Source organism: Rhinolophus sinicus, linkage group LG13 (assembly GCF_036562045.2).
Source record: "Rhinolophus sinicus isolate RSC01 linkage group LG13, ASM3656204v1, whole genome shotgun sequence".
NCBI classification, from domain to species: domain Eukaryota; kingdom Metazoa; phylum Chordata; class Mammalia; order Chiroptera; family Rhinolophidae; genus Rhinolophus; species Rhinolophus sinicus.
The window spans coordinates 6,087,207-6,112,581 of record NC_133762.1 but is presented as its reverse complement, the minus strand read 5'-3'; the positions used below and the strand labels follow the sequence as shown (position 1 = coordinate 6,112,581).

At 42.5% G+C, this 25,375-nt stretch overlaps 1 pseudogene; it reads left to right on the top strand.

Annotated features, from left to right (window-relative positions):
• The first annotated feature begins 1,224 nt into the window (after nt 1-1,224).
• On the top strand, nt 1,225-24,288 carry LOC109444956 (uncharacterized; annotated as a pseudogene).
• The last annotated feature ends 1,087 nt before the right edge of the window (nt 24,289-25,375 follow it).

Genomic DNA, 25,375 nt, shown 5'->3' with positions numbered 1-25,375 from the left:
CAACAGGCTATACCGCCCAGCCTCGGGTGTGGCAGTTTGTGTATGTTCACTCTGTGATGTTCCCACCGCGATGGAATCACCTCAGGACACCGTTGTCAGAACATATCCCGTTATTAAGTGGAGCAGGACTGTAATGGTTGTGGGTTACGTACAAAATGTCTGCAGATGTTTTCCTTTGGATAATCTATTTTCCAAGACAGAAATAACTCGTTCCTAATGTTTTCACAAATAAGAGAAGAACATATAGGACATACACCCGAAACATAGTCAGGAAGATAAATATATTACACCAAGTTCAAGATAGACTCAGTATTTCCTCTGTAAACAAGTCAACCCAAAGTGATAACGTGGAGATATCAGCCAAGTCAAGTTCACATACAATTAGATTAAATTGTGAAGTCAAACGATCTTTCTGCACCCACTCCCCCATTCCTGGAAAAATAATGCTTTCTCCTTTCTCATCACAGTTTTGTTGTGCCTAGGAAAGAGCATCACATGGAATAAGCTCTCACCGAGTAATTCATTTCTTGATTGTTTCTATGCTAGTACAGTTACTATGCTAAGCCAACTCTCCGAATCATGGAAACAGAAGGCAGAGGCAAAGTCTGCTAAGCCTGGTCAGTACCCAGCTGCCCATCCTTATTTCCACCTTCAGATTAGGACTACCGAAGAGCGTCACAGAGTATCGGTTTGCAAAGTTATTGGTAAATATTCAATCTGTCCAAGCTAACTTGGATGCGAGTAAATGAGGTGCAGTCTGTGTAAATTGGTGAAAAATAATCCAAAATGACAGACTAATGGATTTTTGTCCTTGCTGTTCACTGCTTCCCAAATGCAGAGCTTGGCTAAAGCTTGTGCGTACATGTGACCATCGGATGCCCACACGGAAATGAAACCAATTTCTAGTATGAGCACTCACACAGTAGCATCTGTCATCAGAGGAACGCACATCGGCGGAGGGAGCAAGGACAGTGCAGCCACCCCGGAGGGGAGGGGACCTTTCACCCAGGGTCCCATGCCTGTGTCATCATGCTCTCTCCACTTCTCACTCTCTCTCTTACTCACTGTCTCTGGGGATCAAGACCAATTCACAGAGTGGTACTGGCTTTGTGGGGGGTGGAAATCGATGACCTAATCTCTTGGTCAGAGCAAGAAGTGTTGTGAGGGCAGTTAGCAGAGCAGGAGATGGAGAGGAAAATGAAATAAAGGACATGCTATCAAGGGATGGGGGTCTCATTACGCTTGCCGAAAAGTATGTTCAATATGCAGATTGCTGGGCAGTGGCAGAGTGGAGCTTTGCACAAATATGAAATTGGAACGGGGCTGGAAACTGAGGACACTGGAGCTCTTTCTGGGAGAAAGGAAGGCAGGATAATAGAGGGCATTTCCATCTCCATTGCTACCTGTCATTTGTCCATCACCGAAGTCCACCTGGTAGAGGAGGTTACAGCCAAAGTTCTTCATCGTGATGAAAGCTTCCGTGAGGCAGGGGCCATTTGCTTTGTTTTTGGAAGCCAAACTGTTTTCAGGGAACCGAGGAAGAAAGGGAAAGGAAAGAAAGGAGGGAGGGAGGGAAGGAGGAAGGGAGAAAGAAGAGATGGAGGAAGGGCAAGGAGAAGGGACAGACAGGAGGAATTGAGGGAAGGAAAGAAGGACACGGAGGAGAAAGAATAGAGACAGGGAGAGACCAGACAGACTGTTCACGCCTGGAGGAAGGGGCATCTCTGGGTCAGTCTCAGCTTTGGGCACCCGGCCACTCCCTGTTAGTCATTACAGAACGAGACCTGCCAAGATGAGAAATGACCAGAGGAGGGGCTGGCTATTAGGATTAATTGCGTGGAATCGGAGCAGTGGAGCAGGTCTGCGAGGCATATTGGGGTGGAGATAACGATGCCAGTAAGCACTCCTGACTGTTTGTGGTGGGTTTTTATTTTTTGTAGAAAGTCGAAATTTAAACAATGGTACCCACATTTTCATCCCAGTGTAACACATTTCAGAAATATTAAGTAAGACCTGATAATGCCTTTTCAGTGTGTTAAAGATTTGCATAAAGGAAGATGCATCCTTGAGCATTTTATTGTAGGCCACCTTCCCTGTTCCTTTCCCCGTTGTCCCTTAAGAAATTGGTTTTATTTTTTGATATTTATATTGACCAAGACTAACTCCTTTACAAATTTAGGTTCCTTTAAATTATTCTAACCAATAATTTCAGGAAATTAATTATGAAGTGATATTTTAGCATCATCTATGCTAAGATGAGCCTGGATGTGCTTGTCTCTGAAATGTCACTTGGTTGAAAATCAACACTTTAAAAATGATATAATGGTCCCTTGTAAGTCAACTGAAAAAAAAAAGGGGGTTTCAGGCGATGCATGTATTTTGTTGTGGTGTCTATGAAGAATTATTACAAAATTCTATCTGGCCGTTGTATTAAAGTGTGGCCGCGCCCCAAAATCCCTTTGCAGGTTTTCCTTGTCTGGAGTCCAGAGTTCTGGTCAAGATGATCCAGTCATTATGCCATTTTCCATGTAACTTTTTCACATTATTTGTGGATAACCTACATACTTCAAATTCAGATGCCCCATAGACTTTCTTCTGCGTATGAATTATCAGCAGCATTTTCCCATTCAGTGCACACTGACCCTTCCCTCCAGGCAGTCTACTGGAAATTAAATATTTGTTGATGAAACTCTTCGTACACCTGCAGTAGTTTCCTACTGCCGCTGTAAGAAATCACCACATTTACTGGCTCACAGCAAACCAAGTTCATTAGCATACAACTCTGAAGATCAGAGGTCTAAATAACATCAGTTGGCCGGGCTGGATCTTCCTAAAAGTTCTAGGGGAGAATCCAGTCCTGGCCTTTTTCAGCTTCTAGAAGCTTCCCTCATTGCTTGGCTCATGGTCCCATAACCCTGGAAACCTCTGCTTTTGTCATCACACTGCCTTCCCTCTGAACTTGACCCTCCTGCCTCCGTCCATAAGGACCCTTTGATTGCAGTGGGTCCTCCCAGATAATACAGGGTAATCTCATCCTCAAAAAAAAGACTGAATATAATCATATTAGCAAAATTCCTTTTCCATGTCATTCAGTCAGGGACTTGGGGAGGTGACTGTTCTGCCTTGCGTAGCGCTCAACATTCAAATAACTGAATTCATTTTCTCATTTTAGCACATTTAGTTAAAAAATAAAAAGGAAGGAGATTCTGTTTCCTTTTGAGTGCACGTAAAAACATACTTTAGCTTAATTTTGGTTGAGTGTGTTAAAAATAGGAACGTGCTTTTCTGAAGACATAACTTTCAATTTACCAGAAGCTGTTTATTCAGTGCCTCGAATGTACCCCAAGGAGCTCAGGATTGGGGCTAGGCCTGGTTCACCCCCAGGTGTCTGTGGAAGTCCAGGGCTTTGATTTTTTAAAAAAGTTATTCTAGGGCTTATTAATAATGAAATACATGTAAGGGAAAAATACCATCTATTTTATTCTAGGGTCTCTCTGAGGAACTGACCATCTATTGCTGTTTTTCCTGCATTTACTGCAATATCTGTCATGTAGATTTGCAGCCAGTGTTTTCATTAATATGTTACTGGTTAAATGGTTGGTCAGTACTTTGGCTCAGTTCCCTTTATAATCACCCCAAATTCCATTTTAATGATGGGGTGGAGAGAACGATGGCAAGGCCTCAGCATTCCTGGTGGATCCCTGGTGAGAAAGAGACCAGTCTCTATCAAAAGGCAACTCTGGTGAGTGGCAACCCCCAAAGGCAGGTGGCCGTTACTGGTCGGGTCTACTCACAAGAGAAACTCAGCTCATCCCAGGGATTAGAACCCAAGAGGACGGGGCCACCCAAATTAGGGTGACAACCAAACAGGACTGAGCTCTGGCTTTAGTGTGGAGCTAACTGCTGAAAGGGACGATAACGCTGGAGCTCAGCAGAGATGAGAGAAGAAATCGTGATGGGGAAAGGACAGATGGTATCTCAGCGAGCAGCTTGTGGCAAGAGGGATCTGCAGCCTCCCTGGACGGACTGGAGGTCAAGGCAGCATTGAATTTGTAGATGGGATCATGGCTAAGACTCAGATCTGCGGGGGGGAGGCAGACGTTGCCCCCGGTCTTTTAAGAAGTATTTGCAAATCACGGCCATGACCTTCAACGACATTAGGCCTGCATCTCTTTGGAAAAGGTAACTTAGAAATAGAATAACCTGAAAACAGTGGATGCGACTTGCTGGCGAAGTCATGTCATTGTCAAGGGACTGACAGTCAGAATGTCAACACCACACTAACTGCACACGCAGTTCTCCCAAAGCCTTTGCTTCCCGAGGCAGGGAGGAGGTGGGATGCTGGAAAAGTGATTTGTTCCTCTCCTCAAAGTCTGTGTCCTGGATCTTAATGAAAGTCACTGTTCCTTTAAACGGGCCACGTGGGTGTGGGCTGAGCCCGACAGAGAGCAGAGCCCTTGTCTAATTTAGAAGAGTGCGGGCGTCCTTGTCAAAGCCAGAAGCTCCAACTGGAGCTGCCTTTGGAGCCTGACCCCATCAATCAGCGTGGCCCGTGGTCACGATTTTCTAGGAAATGTGGAAAATCATCATCTACAGGAAATCTGCTGCCGGAAATGTCTTCATTTAGTCCCCATTTTAGTTAGAAATCTGGTGCACGTCTTCTGTGGCTCGTGTGTCTTTAAACTTAGGTGTGAACAATATTTAGTCCAAGAGTAGCCTAGTGGACGGTAGCTGAAAATCCCTATAAAGGATCATTTGTTCTTTTTAAGTTTTCATTTGTATTTGCTTTGAATAAAAATGCTGGGGGTAAATCAACATCTCATAATTACCGAAAGACCCCACGTGTGCAAGGAACTTTTGAAACCCTGGCAGGCATGGAGACACAATCCTGGCCTCCAGGGTCTCTCGATCTTGCTAAAGACGATCTTGTTCTTGAAAACACGTCTAAGGTTTGACAAGATGAGAGATTCTGAGCACCAAGGGAGGAGAGGACATTTTCCAGGCATAGGTCACGCATAGGCAGAGCGGTGGAACTTCGAGGGGATAGGACCCTTTTTATGTGGCCGAGTACCCGGGTGTGCTTACACCCTGGGATGCCAGTGAGCAGAAACAGCCCGTGGGACAGGAATGCAGGTTGGGATCAGACTGTGTGGGGCCTAGATTGACGTCATCATGGAGGGGACAGTGCTCGTGGACACGTGGACCTGGGGGTACTTAGAGAATGAGGAGGGGATGACGTCCCATGGCTACTACCGCACTGGACTTGCTAGAACTCTCTCTCTTGAAAATGAAAACACAGCCACCGTGTTAAGTTATGTAACACACGTGTCATTAACACACATTCTTAGGATCACACCGCTCCGTAGATCTCAAACAATCCAATTCCTTTACTATTATTCAGTCCATATCTCGCGAGTGTCCCCAGCCAGCCTCTGTCTGAACAGATGGACTTCACAGCCCCCCGGGTCTGGCAGCTAGGTTATCACTAGGCCCTTCCTTATGTGGAGCCAAAGCTGTCTGCTCTCAGTCTTGCTCTCTAGGACCACATGAATCGTTCTAAATTCTCTCATACGTTAGAGACCTGCAATTATTTTAGAAAACTGCCTGTCCCTTTGATGCATTCTTTCCTCCATGCTGTTGCTCACAGGACATAATTTAGATTTCCTACACTCTTCTGGGACATTTGCTCATCCATCAAGCGCCTTTTCTTAACAAAGTGGGCTCTGGAAATGGCAAAAAAAAAAAAAAAGAAAAAACTAGGTGTGATCTGATGAAAGAGACTAGAATGTAACCAATTCTCCACCCCCTGCCCCCCAGAGATCTATAGATCTGTAAGAGCTCTTCAACTATAAATTATTGCGCGGACACCCCAGGACAGGCATAGAACACATCATTTACACATATGAATATCTCTGTTTTCCCACTGAGGCCACCGAGCACCACAGATGCCATACAACCGACCTAAGCGCATCCACACATCAAGTGATGGAGCAAAACTGGACGTCTAAGCAGCCTCGCTTTAAGGTCCACCTCGTGTCATTAGGCTGTGATGTCTTTCATTTACTTGCCAAGTTACATCAGCAAGTCTCTGTGAAATGAATGAGGACACAGTGTTCTAAAGAGCACACCATTCGACTAGGGATACATAAGAATGATCAAAGCCTCTCAGTCCTGTTCAACCTCCAACTACAGCTTGAATTTGTAAATAACCATAGGATGCATATAAGTCATCACAGCAAATGGAAATCACACGGTGGTTTTCAGGGTGTGATGACGGCAAGGAATGCCCTGGGCCTAGGAAGGCTGAGTTGAGAGGCTGCAAGAGGAAATGGGACACTAGAAGGTAAGCTCTTGCCAATTCAGCAACTAAAGTGTTTTTATTTTTATTTCCAGAAATATCTAGAAAATGTGGGCGCCTGTTGTGCCAGGCTATTTTCCTCGTGCTACAGGGGTCCCAGGGTGACCTTTGACAAATGACCTTGGGATTCTTCAGCATCCCGTTGGCCATGTTGCATTTTGTTCTTGTAAATTTGACCTATGACATGATTTTTAACAAATAAGGAGAAGACGACAGACACTCTTGTTATTCAATAGTGACGTAAGACAAACCTATTTCCTAATATGCTAAGAAAAAATTTAAAATAGGATATGTTTTAGCATTGGCATGAGGAAGCTGAGACATCACCCGTGTTTGGAGCAAATTATGTAAATATTTTAAGGAATGTGTTTACTTAAGGCATTTTGGAGACTAATCTTGACATGTGACCTATCCAACTATTTAAGGTAATAAAGTTGTGCTGTGATGCATTCTACTCTAACTGTAAGCATTTGTCTTAGCGACTTGGTATATAAAGGTCAATACAAACTAGTAAGTTTGTTTTTTTCAACTTCTATTACAATTTCAGAACACAATATTTCCCACATCCTCAGTATTGCATGTATTTGTTGTGGTAGCCTATATTTGGTGAATATCTGTGGGAAAAAAGAAATTATTTCCACTGACTCATTTGACCTAAGAACACTAATGATTGACTAGAGCAGGACAAAATCGAGTCATTGGATAACGTGACCCTGTACTGTGTCTGAGATTCTGATATTTCTGCCAATGATACAAAACTCAATTTCAAGTGAATCTTAGAAAATTCAAGAATTAGCATATGATTTCTATAGTCATTTCACCTGCCACTTTGAAAAACAATGCGTAGGAAATATGGGGAGTATTTGGGTTAAGTTATCATGGGGACAATCGAGGGTTAGAACTTTTTGCTAAGTTGAGCATGACTCTTTCCCTTTCTTTTCAGCCTGAGTACGCAAAAAAGAAAATATGATTCTAAGATAGGCTTTTTTAATTTTATATTTTAAATATAGATATATAATTCTAGTAAGCACAAGCATAGATTATTTAATAAAGGGCCGCTTCATGGGGAGGTGTTTCATTTCTGCTTTTAATTGATAGTGGACTGATAATTGCTGGCATCTTAATGAAAATATGATTGGTCAAGGGAGGGACCAAGTGCTGGTTCCTCTGTGAACAAGGTGGCTTTGCAAATGGTGAGGCCCTTTGGAATCTCTATCTCCTCATGCATTTAAACAGGATCTGAATTTAATATTTATTCTTGTGAGAGGTATGTTTTGTGTGTTTCAAACAGTTACTGACGGTGCCGTGAAAGAATAATGAGGTGTACGCTTAGCTCCTTCTGGTGAGATGAACTTGCAGGACATGTGACTGCAGGTCGGTCACCATGGGACATTGTCAACTTTGGGAAAATGTACCGTGTGTGACAGCTGGGTGACTTCTTGGGAAGGCTCTAATGTGGGGAAAGGCATAAGCAAAACCATGTACCCTGGATACAGACCGAGAGCAGCTAATGCTTGTGCTACACGTAGGAGCCATCTCAAAAAAAAGCCACAGGCAGATCCTGGCCCTTGCTTCTAAATAACCACATGTCTGGGCGCCCCCACCCAGGGTGTGTGGGTCCTGGAAATACGATAAGGACAAGGCTACTACCAAACTGTTAGTGATATCATCCCTGAGGAGAAGCATGTTCAAAAGTGGATGTTTCAGACAACGGCAAAATCAGGCTTGGTACCGATGCTATCTACTTTTACTTAGTTCACCAAAGTGGCCTGGCACTCACATACCCGTACGCATGAGGAGCTGTTAGGAGAGTGTTGACCTTGAAAACCTTGACCTTGAAAAGTATGCCCACCAAAACCCTCTGACACCCATTTTTAAAGAAGGTTAACTCGTTTCTAGAAACAGCTCTAGCATGCATGTCTCATGATTCTCCCCAGAAGACACTGCATTGCATGTCCACCTTCTTGAACTACTGGTTTTCTGAATTCCTCATGCTATTTTTTTTTTTTTTTCTGTATCTTCACATACAGTCTTCTCCAGAATATCTTTTCCCTAATTTCGGATGGGCCAACTTTTAATGGTCCTTCAAGATTTTGTTCAGATGTCGCCTCTTGTATGGTCCTTTCCCAGAATTCCTGAAATAAGAAACACCTTCTTCTGTGCTTTTCCCATATCACCTGTGCCATCTCTTACCTAACTGTACAGTTGACCTTTGAACAACACAGGTTTGAATGGCATGGGCCCACTTATATGCAGAGTTTTTCCAATAAATATACAGTTGGCCCTCTGTATTCCTAGGTTTCATATCCACAGATTCAACTGACTGTTTTCGATCCACAGCTGCAAATTCATGGCTGCAAAGGGCCAACTGTATGCATTGTTCTATGTTATTTTATATAAGGGAATCGAGCATCCTCAGATTTTGGTATCTGTGGGGGTTCCTGAAACTAATCTCCCACAGATACAGAGTGATGAGTAGAATTAAGTTTTGGGGGAGTCAAATGTTATATCTGGAGTTTTGGCTTTCTGGGGCTCAGCACTCACAACCCCTACGTTGCTCAAGGGTCAAACTGTAATTATTTCCTTATATGCATAGTCTCTCCTGATATAATGAGTATATAAATCCTATGGTAATAACCGTTGCATCCTTAGAGCCTATGTGTAGAGTTTCCATCGCCATTCAGTAGATGTTTATGAATAAATAAATACACACATCTCTAAATGGAAGAGCTTTTGCTGTATAGGAAGAACATATGGGATGGCAGATAATGAAGTGGTCATCTTCTTGGAACAAATAATCTGCCCCACATTTAAATTTGTTAAAGTGATACTCACAAACTTCCTTCCATTCTTCTTTCTAATCATTTGTTTTCCAGATCTTCATCGAATAGTTATTCTGTGTCAGGCACTATGTCAGAGTTAGAATAAAAAGAGGATTTCTACAATCTCTTGGAGCCACCACAATTTAGCGGGATTGACCTTCAGATACAGAGACGATTATAAAATATTATGAGGAAACAGTATTGAAGAACATAGAGGACGGCACCTGGCAAGGGACACTGTGGAGGTGAAAGGTCATCAGAAAATACTTTCATGAGGTGACAGTAGATTTTGGTGGTTCTATAATCAAGTCCAGAAAAGAAGGAAGGGCCAATGTGGTGAAGGTGGTATGTTAAGTTTGAGAAGGCTGAATTTGAGTGCCTGTGGTCTAGGTGGAAAAATCTAGAAGCCAGGAGAAAATAGGTCTCATCATCAGGGGAAAAGTTTAGACTCAAGTGATAGATTTGGGAGAAATCAGCATATCGATGGTAAGTGAACCTTAGAGAGTGGACACAATTAGCTGGGAAAGTGCATGAGTGAGAAGAACAGTGGAATCAACTCAGGACTCTAGAGAAGACTAACATTTCAGGCTAATACACAAGGAGAGGATGGAAAGGTTTGCCAAAGTGATACAAATAGTACAAGGAGAAATTCAAGAGGTCCAGAAAGTTCATTCAAATCAACATTCATTACATTTGACAATTTACTGTAACGGAAGATCCACACCATCCATGACACATTAGTCTCTGCTTAACTGTTTGTTCATTGCTGTATCCTAAGTACCCAGAACAATGCCAGGAACATAGTAAGCTCTCAGTATGTATTAGGAATTCACTGAAGACTCTAAGAATGGGGATTTCCATGCAGCATGAGGTCAAATGCCAGATGCGTCCCAGAGAAAATATATGGCGAGCGGTAAAGATTCTAGCAGTATAGACACTTCGTTCAAATGTTTTAGATGGTAATTGGAAGAGAGGTACTGAAAGGGCATGAAATAAAGTAAGCATTATTTATTTTGGGGAGGGAGAGACTCAGAATTATTTATAGACTGAGATAAATCAGAGATTCTGGGGTGAAAGAGTATGCCTACGGGAACAGAGTCCTAGGGGTGGGAAACAAGGCAGAGAACCAAGTCAAGAGCGTGGATGAGTGGATAGTTAACAGGAAGGGAAGAACATGGTATTATTTGAGAAGAAAAAAGGGGAACACGTGGCAGAGGGCAAATCTGTTGGTGGAAGACGGCAGTGAAGCAGCTGAGAACAAGGGGAAAAGAGTCAAGGGCAACACTTGACATGAGTGAGAGGCTTCGGGTAGACACTAAGGGGGTCGGCCAAGAATTAAGAATATTAGTGAGTCCGGCTGACATCAGAGGCCATGTATTTATAGGGTTCTGAGCTGAGAAGTGGATGATTTGTTTTAATAAGCTACTGCTGCCAGGCAAAGTGCATCGAGGCATATTTTAAGAGCACTCCTTATTTGAGGTTTGGCTGGGTGCACTGGACATAAAGGAGGATGGAAAGAGATAGATATTCCTTAAGACAAGGAAGCTTAGCAATAGAGAAAACCATGCTGAGGCTAATGACTAAGTTCAGTGGAAGTGAAGGTCTGACAAAAATGATGGCCATCTTATCAGAGAATCGGCCACTGAAATTTACAGGTTCTACATGAACCTGCCGTAGGAGATGACAGCATTTACAATGTGGCCTGGAGTGGGGGGGTGGATGTGAAGTAAAATGGCAGCAGAGGTATCTGACGTTAGGAAGCTCCCCAAATCAAACAAATCACTAGGCAAAGGGTAAATGCACCGACATAGTGATGCTTTGCTAATTTCGTGCGTTACTATGATACCTCAAGCAATTTTGAAAGACTACAGCTAAGAGGGTGGCTAGAGGGCTAAACTGAAAGAAAGGACTAAATAACTGGCTTTTTCCAGCAGACGCCAAGTGAGTTTCTAGCTCTTTGTATCCACACACGGGGATAAAAATATTTACTGACTGTGTCTGAGTATCGTATGCCGTCATCTGGAGAGCACTTGCCTCCAGGTGGCTCTGTACCCCAAAAAGGGATCACATAACCTCATTTGTAACTCTCATATCCCTTTGGTCCTACACATGCACATGTGGATTTAAGAAAATGGTGCGTCTTTTATATGAAGATATTACCTAACCTCTAGAGTCCTTAAAACTTTCGCACAGTGACAGACGCCTTAGTGGTTTCTTTCAGTTTTATTTTTCCGAGGCAATTTATCTGGAATAATCTCTTAGGATTAGGAATCCTTCCCAGTTTCTTCTTTAGGATCTGGGGTCTATGATGCATTCAAAATGAGCCTGTGATGGGAGCTAGTTTAGCTTCGTAAGATATGCCCTCAGATTATACTCAACATTTTCTCCCCTTTAAAAAACACTGGTCGTAAAAATATATAGCTGGTCAGAAGTCTCTCTGGAGGCATGGCATTTCATTAACTCAAGGAGACACCAGAGACATTTCAGAGCTAAATCTGACCCAACAAAGACTAACATTTTGTAAGATTAGAAGCCTAGACGCTTAAAGCGCACTGCCAGGCCACACATTTGTAGCTTTTTCTTGATGGACTACTGTCTCCTTCTTTTATAGTTTCATTCCTCTCCTCCTCTCTTTTGGGTAATGTGAAAAATGTAAATAATTAGGGTTTCAGAGAGATCCCATCCCATGTTTTTCTGAAACCAGTTGAAGGAGTTTTGTGCTGCATTTGCCATGTTATCCCGAGGATGCCCTGAAATTGAATGCAATTTTTAATGTCAGCTGCATGTGTGGGGCTCTGTGGAAAGAAAGGTGATCAAAAGACTCTCCTGGCTCAGGTGCCCTTTGTCTCAGAGGAAGGTGAGTCACAGCATCTGGACATGATGGAACGAATGATTAACATTACCAGTGAGAATGATTAATATCTTCTCAAAGCACCTACTTCCAGATTATCCATCATTTCATTAGAGTGAAAAAAAGTTCCCTGTGAAAAGGGGCTGGCCCTTTGAACCATGAATAACTCGCCCACCCCTTGACATGTTTACTAATTGAGTAGCAGAGCAGGCTTAATACTTTAATATATTTATACTAAGCAAATTATGACTTTTTTTCCAACGCGCAGGGTGAGTTCGGGATTGTAGTAAAATAACAAAGTGCTTTTGTTTGGCAATTAAAGGTCATTTTATGATTAATACTAAACTTAACCCTTATTCTTGACAGAAAACATTAATTTTTTTTGTCATAAACCATTGACCAGATTTCTTGTGAAGGGTTTTTGCTATGCAATATTGGTTAATTTGCACTGTAGATGTGACATTTAAAAGATTCCTCATTAACCGGGGCCTTTGAAAGCATCTAGTTTGAGCGCAGGTCCTACGACCATGGATTTATTTAGTATTTTAGTTAAAGAGAGATTATGTATTCAGGAAGCGAAAGTTCAGGGATGATATCAGACGTTCTGTATTTTCTTCATCCCCCACATAGAATTAAATAGAACCTTAACTCCAAAACTGAGCTCGTCTCCCAGGGTCCTAGGAATAGCATATGAAAACTATACTGAAAGCCATTTCGATTCATATGGCTTTTTTAGATGGGGAATCAGGAAAATGATTTGTACAAGTCAAATAATGGATCCCTTTTCTATTACCTGAACTCAAACTATTTATTTCTATTAGGTTGGTGCAAAAGTAATTGCAGTTTAAAAGGTTTAAAATAATTGCAAAAAACCGCAATTATTTTTGCACCAACCTAATAGTTCTATTTCAATAGCTTGGGTAATACCATGTTTCCCCGAAAATAAGACCTAGCCAGAAAATTAGCACTAATGCGTCTTTTGGAGCAAAAATTAACATAAGACCTGGCCTTATTTTACTATAATACAAGACCCAGTCTTACATAAGATAAGACCAGGTCTTATATTAATATTTGCTCCAAAAGATGCATTAGAGCTGAGTGTCCGGCTGGGTCTCACTTTCAGGGAAACAAGGCAGGCTTCTTTATTTCATTTTGTTTATGGACAAATTCTAGAAAAACGTCAAATTCATATTCATCTTCAGGAGACATCTCATCTCCATCCTGCTCCATTCCCAACTCCATGGATTGTTTTAAGAGTTTACTTTTCAGCCAGCACTTCTGGGTTATAAAAACACATCGAACCATATGGGAAAGGTCCTTAGTAAGATGGTTTTGAGATGGTTACTTCAGCGCTGTTAAGTGTAGACAGCACTGTGTTCCTGGTACCTAAAGGGAAGGCATTTTTGGGGTAAACACACCAAAAGTAAGGGTTTAGGCCAACGTTGCTCCGCTCACCAGCCGTGGGGCTTTGGGGAGGTGTCACTTCTAGTGTCTTCATACACCGCTAAGCTGAAAGCTTATTAGGCTAAACAATCACTTGATTCATGACACAGAGTCACTGAACAATTTTTTACCTAAATTTTCCTATATTAAATCTTGTGTCATAATCAGTAAATTCTTCTTACATCTCCCCAAATGATAACCCATTTTGGTATCGTGCTAAATAAATATTGCACATTCTGTGGTCTGGGGTCGTGGATGCAAACATATCATAAAGCCTCAATCCCCAGAAACTAAATTGCCTTAGTTAAAGTATCTCTTAAACATTTTGTATATTGTTATGAATGGAACCAACTGATTTGAAACACATTTATTTCAGGGGAGGCCCAAAAAAGAAACTGCTAGAGAACACAATTTATCTCTCACGTCTACAAATGTTTTGTTGCTGCAGTGACCGAAAAAATTACGGATTATTAAAACCAAATATAGGTGTGTCCACCATACTATGTCATGGAAATACACCCAATGACATAAGACCCATTTCCTAAGCAATGGTCTACAGGACACTATTCTGTGAGTCTTTCAGAACCATGAATTAAAAACAAACTCAGAATCTTGTTAGAAATACCAAGCTAAATGAAGTTAAATAAATTTCTTTGCAATAGTTTTCAGATCCTTGTGAAGTTTCAAGAAGACAATTGGGTTTATAATACTTCCCAAATAAAATTAGCAATAAAATCTATCTGTCTATCTATCTTTCAAATTAATACTAAGTAGAAATAATTGTACGTACACAAATATGTATAAATGTGTATCTCTATATATTACTATATATTTGCTTCTCTCTCTATAGTACATAGTAATAGATAATGACGGACAATATTTAAAAATTGAGGATACTGTCAGGAAATATTTGTTGTTAGTGGGAAAAAATAAATGACCCCAATGTTAGATGTAAAATCCAACAAGAATGGCTGTGAACAAAATGTAAAAATGTAGAAATAACTTAGGATTGGTAGAATAATTCATTATTTATGGCTACATCTTTTGACTATTTACTGTACACAGACATGTATGGCTGAGTCTAGGCTAAGAAAATGAGGTGGGAGTCTGGCCATTGGCTATATCTTTAGTGAGCGTAGACCAATGACTTGGGTGGAGTAGTGGCTTCGAGACACGTCAACGAAAACCTCTTTTCATGCTTTGGCAAAGCATTAGAAGATAGGAAAGCGACTTTAGAAGGTGGCAGTAAGGACAGCTCTACTGTGACCTGATTGGGTGAGCTTGACACAATCCCCTAGATTGTGCCAGTAAATACTTTCAGTTGAAACATCCGTGCCTGTGGCCAGGAGGAAACCACCCCGATGTTTAGGAAGTTGGTCCTACCTGGCTGCTTCTATCTATAACCAAGGTATTTCATTTAGACAAATTATATCGATGGATGCTTCAAGGATTTCTTCCTTCCATCCTACTATGGTCCAACATCTCCAGAGAGGCACAGAGTTTCATTAACTCAGAGGCATTAAAGACCTTAGAAGAGATCAATCTGCTCTGAGATGTAGCTTGTCACTTCACAAACTTAATTTCCTGTGTTGTAGTTGCTACTTCTGCAACCAACGCCGCAGCTCTTTTGGGACTGCCAGGCAAGTACTCAGGTGACAGGCACTGAGGTACAGAGGACATACGGATATTGTGGCCATGCATCCTGAGTTTAAGGGCTCAAATGCTGGCTCTGCCACCTACTACCTGTGTATTGGGTCAATTTCAACACCTAAGACATAGGCTTGAGCCCCGATACCCAAAATGTGGCATCGATGAGAGTAAATTTGGACTTTAGATATTTTAAATATTTAACATTTTTCCTTCACTTGTTTTCAGCTCTGGAATATCAATGTTAAGTCCTGTTTTACAAAAATTGGCTTTCAGTTCACCATGTTTAAAATTAATATCCAGTGAAGCCACAGCTCTAGGCTTGGATAGAATTCCTTCTGACGTCCCTTTGCCTAGCTACGTGCCAGTGCTGTGCCACGCCAGGGAGACTTTTTGGTTGGCCTTATGGACATGACCGTATCTTGACCGTGAAGGAAGAAATCATGATAAAGAAAATATGATAGAATACGAGTATTTGTCCAATGGCAGAAAGTTCCCCTGCCTTCCACCAGTGACATAGGACACATTAGAACATATCAATTTGCTTTTCACTATAGACAGCCAGTGTGTGCGTGTGTGTGTGTGTGTGTGTGTGTGTGTGTGTGTGTCACAGCATTACAGTTGGGAATATTTGAAAATCCTCTGTTGATATCCTCGTACATAAGGAAAGAGAAAATCAGGGGGAAAAATCTGGCAAAAACCTTTGGAAAAAGGGGGCAAACTGACGTGAAGTGGAAACCAGAGCAAATAACCAAAGACCAACTCTTATCAAAAGTTTCTTTTCTTCCCCTTTTCTTAAATCTCTCAGGAATCAGTTTAGTTAAGTGAGAAGAATGGAAACTCGTGGACCTCTGTCCCATTGGCTGTGTAACTTGGAGCAAGTTACTTAACATCTCTGGACCTGCGTCTTCCCACCCGCAGAAGAAATCACCCCCATGACCCCATCCTGATCTGTGAGAATTAAATAAACCTCAGAAGGCAGTGTGTTAGTCAGACAGAGGTCATGTCACAAATACCACAAATCTTCAGGACCGCTCGCTGTTTCTGGAGTGGCATGGACGGAGTATTCCCCCACGATTCAGCCTCAGCTTGTCTTTTGCCCTCAAGGTCATGACCTCTGGGACTCAGGTGCAGGCATCCTGAAGACTCTAAGCGTTAGTTACCAAGCTGCGCTTTCAGAAGGGCTCTGCGGCTCCAGCCCTCCCCACGCCGACTCTGGTGGCTTTCTATCCCCCTTTGCCCTCTCTGCTCCACTGCCATCGTCCTGGCTTTTCCCTCTATGCAACTGCTGTCCAGAGCAGCTGCACCCACTACCTCTTCAGCAGTGGACCGAGGAGCGTATTAATCATATTTCTGAGGAGGACACTCCGCTATTTATCTCCCTGACACCTGCAGCGATGGGCCGCCCCGGCTGCCCACAGCCCATTGACTGGTGAGATTACACACCAGCCTGCTCCACTGCCTTTCCCTGCCCTCTCCATTGACTGGCTGCTCAACAGTGGAGTCGTGTTTGTTCAATCAGACATCACTGATGCCATTTTTGTTCTTTCTGGAGAGGGCGTGTGGATTTTTAGTTGAAGTGCTGCATCTGTGGTCTGATTGCAAGTTAAATAAAACCGAGACGAAGGATGCTAGAAAAGATTCTCCCATCATGCCTCCCCTACTGCCACCAGCTACCAGGGGAGTTACGGGGACGTGTGGGCCTCCGCCAGCAGCTGCCTTCACTGAATGTATGACCGGGTTTCCAAGCCCCGTGTTTTGTTGTAAATAGTGTACAGATGTGCGTTTATACGTAGCCTTCACTGCACAGTTTAGAAGTTCTTTGCCCAGGCACTGGCTCAGCCTCCGCTCACTTCCACGGCACCCCTTTCTCCCTTCTTGTGTAATCTCGCACTACAAGTCCTGGTTTGTTTGCCTTCTGCATCTCATAGCTTAACTGGCCCCTTAGCGCCTCACTTTTTAGCCCTCTTATTTTATTTCAAAATGCAAAGGAAGGGGGAGGGTAGCAGGGCTGCGTAATGACTGGAGTCATCCAAAAATGGAAACAGCATTAATAATTAAATTAATTGCCGATTAGCTAATCAGTAAACTCCATAATACACTGGCGGCAGAGGGACAAATGTCTCTGCCATTACACACCAAAGTGTTTTCAAAAGCACTGTGCTCTTGAACGCATTTCCATTTCCGACATTAAAAATTGGCTCAAAATCTGCCTGATTGTGCTGAAGAGGCAAGTTCAAGGGAAAGAAACATTCAATCGAGAATTGTCTGAATGCTTTTTTTTCAGCAAGTACTTACGATGTCCCTACTATGTGCCAAGTGCTGTACAGGTAGCTGAATTTCTTCTGGTTTGCACACACGCACACACACACACACAATTTTATTTGCTTATTAACAACAGCACTAAGATTTTTAATCTTCATGTAAAACTACAATGCAAACCTTGCAAACTGACTCATTACATTGCATGTGTGGCTTATATGTCCTTCATTAGAAGGTGGAAACTTCCATCATCTGCCTTGTGTTTAGGATTGCTGAAAATGGTTGGGGGAACAGCAATCAAGGCCATTAGATTGGGGGTCAGGTGAGAGTCCTGACTATGCATAACAGGTATGGTTTTTTGTTGTTGTTGTTCCCCTGAGCCCTCTGAAACTCAGTTTTCACTTCTAAAAAAATGGGGATAATACCGACAACTTAGTGGATTGTAATGAGAGTAAATAAAGATACACACTTACAGAGTTTTACTGCACCTTTAAATTCCAACTTCCAAGAAAGAAAATCGGATTGACATCACTCATCACCATTCGTAAAGAACCCTATGCCCTGGGCCTTTTACCACTGTATCACTGAGTTTCCTCTGGGGACAGGTGATGCAATCAGTGGCCATCCCCTGGCAGGGACCAGCCCAGAAGACCCTCTGTCCAGGGGGAAGTGTGGCAGTTTAAACGAGAAGCGAAAGCTGGGCTCCACAGACAAATTGACACATACAGCTCACTGCAGCTATTTGCATATTTTTTAACAAATGAAATAAATTGGTCTTTGCTCTGTGTTAGTACATTTGGAAACTCTCACAGTTGGGATCAAGGTAAATAGAGAGTTGAGAGAGAAAAAGAGAGAGAGAGAATTTAAAAAGAATACCCTAATGGAAGCCCAAAGAAAATCTTTTGACAGTATCCCATAATTTTCTCTAGGACATCAGCAGATTCTCTGCCAATTAACTTTAGTTTAGAGGGAAAAAAAAAATTCCAGGCTATGTTGTAGAAAATTTCTCTGCTGGCAGAGATAACATCTACATAACCCAGTGAGGCTTTTCCACTCTAATTGTAATCAGGTTTTGAACTCGACAAAAAAGCTTGACAGAGGTGAGAAGACACCCTCGGCAAGCAGACTCGCGTGACCGTGTAGCCACTGCAATCTCCGAGAGGTTGCAATGTCAGTGCCACCCTCATTATGGACCTTCAGCAACTGAAACAAGGTCTGGGCCACAGAGTCTCCACGGAGGGGAAGGGACCTTTCAAAGAATGCAATGCAATGGCGGAGAGGACCCACGAAGGCGGAAGGGACACTGAAAGAATGGAGTAAGAATTAAACGCCCCGGCGAAGTCAGGAGATGAAAAATGTTTACCTTCTGGCCCAGTTCACAATAGGGATTTCAGAGCCTAATCTCCCCGATTCAACAGGTAGTTCCAAACGTAAGACCTCTTAGGTACTCTGAATGACCTGCAGCACGACAAAAATACCCTTGTCTAAGGAAGCTCTTTCTCACCAACGCTATTCTGGATAGATTTCGCTTTTCTCGGGACTTCACGATTGGGAGTTCCAAATAAACTGGTACAAATAGCCCTTTAAGTTACGGTTTTGAGGTTTTCAGCAGGTAACAAAAAGGGAACAAGATAACATTTTCATTGATATGATGAGAATTTTGCCTGATAATTCAAACAGTGACTAATGTCAGGCTCACTCAGCGTGTGTAACAGCCGTGAGAAGGGGTTCCCTCTAACAGGCCCTCATCAGTGTTTGTCCAGAATGCCTCTTACATAGAGGGGATTTCTTTTCATCTGTTTGCAAGTTTGGAGATCAGAGATTACCTAGCTCAGGTGAGCATAAAGTCACCTGCAGATAAACGGCCTGAAAATGTTTCTAACACATAATTTTGTAAGATCCTTTCTCTTGCAAGTCTTTCTGGTTGAAAATTATGCACTATGGCTGTTGCCCAACTGTTTGGGTGTTGAATTTCTAGACCAGGCCAGATAAGAAAATAGCTGTGCCTTGATGACGCTCTCCTGGTTTGACAGTGTCTGTATCTATGATTAAAATCTTACGGCAGATCCAATGTTTCTACTTGCCCGGGGCCTTGATTTCACTGTTTGCAAACAGGCAGTAGAGAGATAGAAAGATTGGAGCAGAGTCCCTTCCACAATCCACTTGATTTGGAACATTTTATGGAAGAAATTGGGATGAACCTACTCTCCTAAGAGTCACTGTGTCGTCCTGAGGAAGACAGAACACGTGACGGAGTGTGGGACGGGATTTTAAAAGCAGTGCCTGAAATTTCATTTGAGCAAAGCACACATAAAACTGATGAACATAATTTGTGGGGCCTGGTACAAATGAAAAGACAGAGCACCTTGTTCCAAAAGGTGGTAAGCATTTCAAGATGGCGGCAGCAAAGCATTAGGCCAGGCAGAGTATCGATGTGAACAGGCGGCCCTGTGTTATTACCCTGCTTCTAACAAATCCATGATGTGATTAAATGTAGCTATTTCTCTTCAGTGTTTTCTAAAGGATCAGCAAAGACTGATTATGAGACTAATTAATAAAAAGAACTAGCAAAGTGATTCTTAGCCTCTAGTCCACTTTCAAATTTCAGAATCCACTCAATATTAGACCCCAGCTGGCTGTTTGTAAACCCCCTAGACTTTCCATAAAGGCCTTAGTTGTGTTGAGGGAAATGCAGAGAGCATTATGAGTGTTTCCCTTTATGAATGAAACTATGCGCATTCGCGTTGTAGGGGCATTGTCCCACTGGGGACAGTGTGCAATGTCACAATGTCCTACAGCCTATGCCAGGTAGCCCAGTGGAGGCACCGGTTGAATAGCCTTTTAGTCATTCGAATTAGGGCATTCAGTTCAAGAAAAGCATGATGAGCTCTATATGCACAGAGCTGAATTAAAGCCGGACGATCCCAGGGCCAATCACATCACAGATACAATTGCAAATGGTGTTGTCACAAAGAGGCAATAAGAGCAGCTACTGCGCATGTTTTTGCAGGGCTCTCAGAAGCTAGCCCATGGGAAGAATTTAGCACACCGGCACCATATAGAGTCTCAGTGACTATGGTCTCATTATTATTCTAAAATAAGAGTCCTGCATTCATTTCCATTTCCATTAAAAATGTAGAGGAGAATGTTAAAACTGCCTCAGTGACTGGTGGCTGTTGTCTGGACCTTTCTGGTGAATCTGAAGAGTCCTCGAACTCTTGAGGTATCATTTGCCCATTTGGGGGTTTGGCCATTCTGGGGTCCGTAGAAGTTGAGATAATGTCATGACCAGGACTTTGGGGCAGAGGGGAATGATAAAAACTGAACTTTTAAATTGCAAAAGGTTCAGATTTGCAGAAAAATGGCAAAGATAGTACAGGGCGTTCCCATATATCCCACACCTCGTTTCCTCTATTATTAAAATCTTACATTAGTGGAGCCACATTGTTAAAATTGGAAAATCAATACGGACACATTATTATTATTAACTGATTACACTAAAAAAGTCTACAGTTTATCCCGATTTCCTTAGTGTTTACCTACTTTCCTTTTTCTCTTTTTTGTATCACATTTAGGCTTCCACGTTGCATTTAGCTGTCATATCTCCTTAGGTCCCTCTTGACTGTGACAGTCCCTCAGACTTTCCTTGTTTTTGGTGACCTTGACCGTGTTGAAGCGCACCGGTGAGTTAATTTGTGCAGTGTCCCCCGAGTAGGATTTGTCTGACGATTCTCTCATGAGCAGACTGGGGCTAAGGGCTTCAGGAAGTTGAGCAGAAAGGACAAGTGCCTTTCTTATTACATCACATCAGGAAAGCTGCTATCAATGTGACTTAGCACCAATGATGTCAACCTTGGTCACCGAGCGGAGGCGGGATTTGTCAGGCTTCTCCACTGTAAAATTACTCTTTTCTTTTTTGAAAGGGAGCATTTTAAGAGCTAAGAGTTCCTGATTCCAGCAGAAGAGCATGACATAACCGGCCTGAGTGTAACGCCCCTGCTCGTCTGTAGGCAGCCATATGGCGTTCGTCTATCATGGAAACTAGAATTTAGAAGGCACATAACTATTTGATGGGCCCACAGGGGAGAAGTGGCCCAAGAACGTCAGTATCTGGACATTCTGTCACTAATGTTTATATTCATTTGACACAGTAATCATACTATGTTCACAGAGGTTAAATACATCACCCAGGCTGCACAGCTAACAAGAGGTCAGGATTCAAACCCAGCTTCTTAGACACTGAGCCTCTCCACTGATCTTGTTGAAGGTATGAACGTCTAGCATGAATGGATCTCTTTAGGAAAGACTCCAAATTTTAAATCATATTAAGAGCAGCCCTTTTATAGGAGTGTGTTCTCTGCTGCACAAAGACATGAAAACAATTAAAATCTGAATTTTTTTGTAAGTGCTAATATTCTCTCAATTGCCAAATAATCATGTGGACATTTCATTTCAAAGGACTTAGCAAGGGGCTCCTCACTGAAGCCTTGGCTTGGATCTACTTTTAAAGCTCATTCCCTCCAATGGACCAGACTGGAATTTGACAAAAAATGGGATCAAGGAAGCCTCAAAAAAAGGGCGGGGGGTAGAGATTCACTTGTAAGAGCATTATTTAAGAAATACAATTTCAAACTCTTGTCGCGCCATCAATAGCATCAGTCTGAGCAGGCCTCTGTTCTCAAGTCATTTCCGGACTTGGCCGCGGGAGCTGCAGTTGCCTCCACCTGGTGGCAGAGGTGGCGGCGCGCATGCGTGCTCCCGCCAAGCCAGTCTCACCTTTGCCTCGTAGCTCGCGTGGACCCTGCTCCTGGGCTAAGTCGGCGACAGGAGCGCAACAACTTGGATGGGCAGGGCGACTGTGATGAGCAGTTGAGAATGCAAGAATTGTAGAGACACCAAGGACGGAGACACCCAGAAATCTATTCTTTCCGGCAGCAGCCAAAAGACACCCCCTACGAGTGAGACCTGGACGAGGAGTCTTGGTTCTCCAAGATAGCTGAAGATTTCATTGCTATATACCAGGCCAATCACGGTTTTTCTAATGATGGTGCGTCTAGCTCTACTGCAAATGTCAGCGCCAGGCTTGCAGAGGCACCCACTTATCCCAAAAAGGGGAGAACAGAGAAAGGCTGAAACAGGATGGTTTCATGCTGAACGAGACAGAAATACGAATGTATATGTGTCTGATTTGCCTCCAGACATTACAGTGGATGCATTTATACAGCTCATGTCCAAGTGTGGCTTATTATGAGAGATCCTCAAACAGAAGAATTCAAGGTCAAGCTCTACAAAGACGATCAAGGAAATCTTAAAGGAGATGGGCTTTGCTGTTATTTGAAGAGGGAATCTGTGGATTTCGCATTAAAACTTTTGGATGAAGATGAAATTAGAGGCCACAAATGTCGAGGTGGCAAAGTTTCGACTGAAGGGGGAATATGATTCCTCAAAGAAGTGCAAGGACTACAAGAAGAAGCTGCCTCTGCAACAAATGCAGTTGGATGAGAGACCCAAGAGGAGAGCTGGGCCATCCCAAACCTGCCACAAGTGATTCATCATCAGCAAAAATAGGTTTCAGCCGATGGATTTTTGGGCTGATCCGTTGGTGCTGAATGAGATCAGGGAAGACTTTGGAGTAGCGTGTTCCAAGTTTGGACAAATTAGGAAGTTCCTTCTCTTTGCCAGACAGCTTCCGGGATCCAGAGGAAGCTGACTAGTGTATTCAAACCCTCCAGGGATGGTGGTTTGGTGGCTGTCAAATCTCTGCCCAAGTGTGGGATGGGACGACAGATAATCAGGTGGAGGAGACCACCAGAGAAAGGGAGGAAAGGCTGAAAGGATGGGAGGCTTTCCTCAATTCTCCAAAGGCCAATGAAGGTCTTCAGCGTTCAAATTCCATCTGTGCTCCAAAGGCCAGGCCTTCTCCAGTAAGGTATTTTTCAGGGCATCCTAGCACATCTGAAACGAATGCTCAAGAAGCCGCAGCTGAAATTGCATTTGAAGAACCCATCGATGAGAAGAAGTTTGAAAAAAAAGAAGACGGGGGAGAATTTGAAAAAGATGCTTCTGACAAAGACGCTGAAGAAAGTGGCCCTGAAAAAGAGGCTGAAGAAGGCTGCCTTGAAAGAAAGCCTGAGGAAGGCTGCCCCAAAGAGACCGTGAAGACGACGACTCTGAAAGAAAGTCTGGAGAAGCCAGTCCCGAAAAAGAGTTTGAAGAGTGTAGTCCTAAAAAAGAGTCCGAAGAGAATAGCCCCAAAAGAGAATCCAAAAAGAATAAACTCACAAATGGTTGTGAAGAGAATGGCCTTGAAAAGAAGTCTGAAGAGGAAGATGGTCCCCCAAAGAAATATGAAGCCTGCTCTGAAAAGCAGTTGAAAGATGGCTCCCCAAAAAAATTTGAAGAAAATAGCCTCAAAAAAGAGTTTGATGACGATGGCTCTGACAAAGAGTTTAATGAAAACGTTCTCGACAAAGAGAAGAAAATTACTCAGAAAAATCAGAACTTGAAGACAACAGCTCAGAAAAAAGTTTTTCATGAGGAAGGTTCTGACAGAGAGCTTGACGAAGAGTCAGATGAAAAGGAAGGAGAGGACGATGCATACGAATAAGTTTGTGACATGAGTCTGATGAAAAAGAGCATGAAGGAGACGCAGAGGCAAAGATGTTTGAAGAGTCAGAGGAAAAAGTAGATGCAAAGGAGGAAGAAGATACAGATGAAAAGATGTTCCAAGATGAGGAGTCCAAGGAGAAGTTATTCGATGCGAATTCCAGTGAGAAGTTGTTTAATGATTCTGACACGAGGAGGACTGTGGGTAGCTTGAGGAACGTTCAGGAAAAAGGGCTGTGTCCACTGGCAGCAGAGTTGTTCTCAGTAGTGAAGATGATGAGCATGGTGATGATATTTAATCCCTTAAACTTGGCTTTTGAGGGCACCTCCTCCATCTACATTTTGCCTCTGCTCCAGGGTAATTACTAGTAGGTCACATGAATGTGTTCATGGTGGTGGGATGCCATCAGATTCATGCACGGTCATCTTCATTGTCACCTCTGCTGACTGGTTTTAAATCTAAAATTGGCTGTCCAGTTAACACTTCAGAGTGTAATGCAAATAAACTGGAGACTCGTCCTTTGTCAGATTTGTTCAGTGCACGCAGAATACTATTTTTTCAAGTATTCTGGTTGAAATGTGCAATATTCAATAATAAAAATAAGTTGTTAAGATGCAGAAACTGAAAATTGGACTTGAGTTAAACAGCATTTTAAACTCTTGCTATTGCTTTATTCATACTTAGGTTCAGTTTTTTAAGGATTTGGAGAATCCCGTAGGAGTCTCGTTGCTTCCAGCTTATGTTACCACTTAGGTCCCTATTTCTGCTCTAAACCGGAACAAGTTAGTGAACTTGTCAACAGCACTTAGGAGTTTTTCCCTGCCCAGTGCTTGTAACTTCTGTTTTCCTTGACTCCCTTCTTTCCATGAAAACTGACTATTAGAAGTGCAAGAGCAAACGTCCTGAAGTCCACTGCTTCCATTACTGAAAATATAGAGAGGAGACTAGAATTCTGTGCACTGTTTGGACCCCTCTAGAAAGTTGATTAGAGCTGTGGGACCTCTCCCCAAGATAAGTGTGCACACTACACAACTTTTTGTGTACAGTTTTGGGAGGTTCATAGATCCTTTGGAGTTTAAAAATGTTTTTCATCATGAATACTTTCTGTTTTGTGTTTTTTCTAGAATCATTGTGCCTAGTACTGTGCTAAATTGCTTAGTTCCAATAAAATTTTGAGTCTTTCTTGCTTATGCTTTAAAAAAAAAAAAAAGAAATATGATTGCAAGACACAGACATATTTTGTTACACCTTTGGCCACAAACTTATTATTGTAAATGATAATTGTTCAGAACAATGGAAATTTAAATGATTGCACATAATAGTATTTCCTAGGCGGTCTTTTTTTGTATTCTACAAATAATCTAGGCATGAAACACATCTTGAGT